This window comes from Epinephelus moara, chromosome 10 (assembly GCF_006386435.1).
Source record: "Epinephelus moara isolate mb chromosome 10, YSFRI_EMoa_1.0, whole genome shotgun sequence".
In the NCBI taxonomy this organism is placed as follows: domain Eukaryota; kingdom Metazoa; phylum Chordata; class Actinopteri; order Perciformes; family Serranidae; genus Epinephelus; species Epinephelus moara.
Window position 1 is genome coordinate 17,437,769 of NC_065515.1, and position 3,905 is coordinate 17,441,673.

A 3,905-nucleotide genomic window follows, 5' to 3' on the forward strand; every position below is an offset into this window, starting at 1 on the left:
AATTTAATTTGTTTTCCCAGCAACATCCACCCGTAGCAATACAATATCCGACAGTAATAACTCCATAACGACTACATTTTTTTAGACATTAATACACTTGGTTAAGGTTAGTGAAAGATTGTGGTCTCAGAGAGAGTGGTTCAAATAGTTCTAAAATAAAATGCCAAAAATGAAGAAGATGAATTAAGACACACCTAACATTTCTTCTACATGCACTACTATCAAAGATAAAACTTAAATAAACACTTAGGAAAGTACGGAAAGTCAGCTAAGATCTGTATCCTCTGTTGTAATTCAGTGATCTGTCAGCGTCGCTCTGTTCTCCCGTCATTCTTCTCCCTTATAGGTTAATTATAGTGGGAGATGTGCAGCAGCCTTTGAGCAGCGGAGGAGACGTAGCACTCTTACAAGACTATAATGTCAGCTTCTTTTATTACCGTCCAGCTGGTGATCTGCTGCTGATGGAGGAATTACAACTCCAATTTCAGCACTGACAGAAACCCTGCAGGTATTACTGAGCGCTGATGAGGGAAATGTACAAGTCAGGGTCAGGTAATGGGAGTTGGGGTCAAGCAGCTATTTTTAAAACTGATGAGGTCAATTAGAGAGAGTGTGCAGACTGTGTAATGTTTTCTGATTACAAATGACTCTCTTTTCTTACGGCAGCATGGGAGGGGTCTAATGTCAGGATGGATTATCCAAATTCATTAATTGGTTTCTTTTGTCCTCTCAGGGCATTTCTGTCTATCAGGCTCCGCTCTTAAAATCAGACAGATGAGTTTCTTCTGTTTGATTTCTGACCCATGACAGATGTATTCTGAGATCTACATTCTACCTGATCCAGATCAGTTTGGTTTCAAGAACGGTCTCTCCACTGAAACTGCACTGCTGTCAATGATAGAAAACTTTAGGTTAGTGAGGAGGGATGCCCAGTGCTGGATCTGCCTGCAGACTTGAAACAGTAAATCACCTAATCCTCTTGTCCATCTTTACTAAAGTACACAATTCTGGTATAGCACTGAGTCGTACCTGACATGCGCAGAGATCATTTAAAGTTCATTTACATTGGGGTACCACATGGATCTGTTCTTGGTCCACCACTCCTCTCAATATAAAACGTCTCCCTTGATCCAATTACCCGCTAGTGTCTGTCTGTCAGGCTGTAATGCTAATTGTAAATAAAAAGGGAATTCAGGAAAAAAGAGAATAAGTCAGAAAAACTCTACAAAGTCACTAGGATTCATTTCTGGGCACCATGGTTATGTCTACCAAATTTAATGGCAATCCATTTGATAGGTGGATATTTTCCTAAAATCCAAAAATGTGAACTTCTTATGGTGGCACTAAAGGAAAAGCCTGGGAAACCCAAAGACAGTAGGCCTACCATACACTAGAGGACTTTGAAAATACTCTACAAAGACTAAAGTCTGACACCATCTCACATCTAAAGACAGCCTGGCTTTTTTAGTCCCACACTATAAGAGCCCTGACACACCAAGCCAACAGTCTGCCATCGGTCAAAGTTGGGCCGTCAATGAGCATCTGTCACCCTAGCCTTTGTGGTGTGTCCCACACTGTTGCCCTTCAATGGCCCTTGTCTGCTTTTTTTTCAGCCAATTTTAGTCAGTTCAGCATTCAGGCAAAGTCGAGAAGGAGTAGGATCAAAACAAATATGTTACGTAAGGTGAGATTACTTTTCTTTAGCCACTGAACTCTTTAGCAGAAATGTTTTGTGATGTGTTATTGTTCATTGGCGCATTGTAAATATGCTCTGTTCTTTAACATTGGATTGTTATGTGCTAACTGGCTAACTAGCGTCATAAAGGTCTTTCGGTATCCCTGTTTGAATGACTATTACAGACTATTGTTGTCTGCTGGTTTGGAAAGTTATTTTACCTCACACAGGCGTAGAACATCCATGCTGGTTAGCCATCGGCTGTAGACTTTGTGGTGTGTTCATGTACAACTTTTGGGCAGTAAAAATTGAGTTTTCTCACTAAAGACTCTTGCTGCTTCCTGTTGTGCTGGAGAGAGCGCAGCTGTTGTTTGTTGACAATGTTCACATCATTGAATTTCACTATTTGTATGAGCCAAGACAAAAGATTTCAATAATATCAGTAAATGTTGATTTTGTTGAAAAGTCAAACTGAAGAAAAGACTGATTTGAGACAGCTCTGACTGAGTTTTACAACCACCTTGCAACAAACAATGGAGATCACGGGAGCGTGCACGAACTGAGGTAAAAATCTTATGATTTTGATCAAACGTTGGAAATTTATTTGCAACAGTTAAATTGCTTGAAAAGTCATTTGGTGTGTCATCTGGGGAACATGAATGTCTGTACAAAATGTCATGGTAATGCATCTTAAAGTTGCTGAGATATTACAGTCAGAAGTGGTGACTCGACCAGCCACCAACATTGTCTTTCACAGAAACATACCATTAGCATAGCTAAAAGTATAACAAACTTAACTTTAGTAAATTTGCTTGTTTAAACTTGTAGATCAGCTGATCTACAACTCTGAACCACTAAAACATGTGAGAGACCAATGGAGAGGTGATCCAATGGAGTCCATTGGGCCCGTGTCAGATGACAGAAGTATTTAACTGGAGCACTACTGAGAAATACACTTTGAACAAAAAAGACCTTGATAAAACCAGTTTGAAAACAAAAGGGACCTAAAACCCATCTGTATGTATAAACCTGATTTACACCAAATAATAAAATACATGAAAACAACACACCTGCTCATTGAGGTGTTCAGAGCAGGTGCGATGTTTAAAATAAAACAAGCCGACACTGCATATCATTAGTCTTAGCCGACAGAGTGCACTGAGGAGCAAACTCACATGAGGAATTGCTGAATTGCTGGTACTTCACAAGTTTGCCACTTTCTTCAGTAGCTCACAGATGGCTCATGTGCTTCTGAGCGCTGGACTGTATCTACTGTACAGAGAATGATTAAGGGGAGAACTGACTCACTGTTATTTGCTGAAATAGAGACTTACAGCTATGTCAAGCCTTGCTGCCAGGTCATTTGGGCTTCTGGGAAATGAACAATAAACTCAATATAATAACACTCTAGAAGCCAGGGCTCCCTTTCATTTAGTTTTGTGATTATGTAGGGGAAGAAATAAGCTCCTCTGATTATATTTGTCGGGGTACTTTTGCTTATTCACTGCTTGTCATGGTGCTAACCTGTGCTGTATAAGAGCAGGTTGCATACTGACCAAACACATTCTAGTTCATACAACACAGTGGGTAAAGATTATCTCAGCCTCCATTTTTTTCCCTCCACCACTCAGCCAATTCTTTACATTACTATACTGTATGTATATTGTGAAATGATGCGAAGCCCGCAGAGCTAGTTCAGGCAGACAACTCAAGTGCGCCAATCCTGATCAGCTGATCAGCCACATACTCTCCTCAGCTGATAGGGCAGGCTATTTAAACCCCCTGTGCTTACCTGATCATTCCTTGCTACTCTGCTGCTGCATGCTGCATGGTGCTACTGCTGCTCTGCTGCTCTGCTGCTGTTTCTGCTGCTGATCCTGCTGTGTTCTGCTGCTCTCGCTGCTGCTGCCGCTGCTGTGTGCTGCTTATGAAGCTTCTCATCTTGACGTTACTGGGGCCTCTGATCCTTGCCATCATGTCCTCCGTCTCATCCGAGTCAGGAAGCGAAGGCGGGTTGTTGGAAGGACAGCTGGAAATCCCAGACACCGACAACGAAGCGCCTTCTCCTTCTGGGGATCAGGGAGCCCTTCCCGCAGCTCCTCGTCGCAGCTCTCGCCTGGTTCTCAAGCAACTGAGCGACTGGCCCACGATCCGGATCCTCGAGGCTCTCTATGCCGGCGGCGTCTCTGCTCCATGTGGCCTCAGTCATGAGGAACTGTTCGAGTTTCTT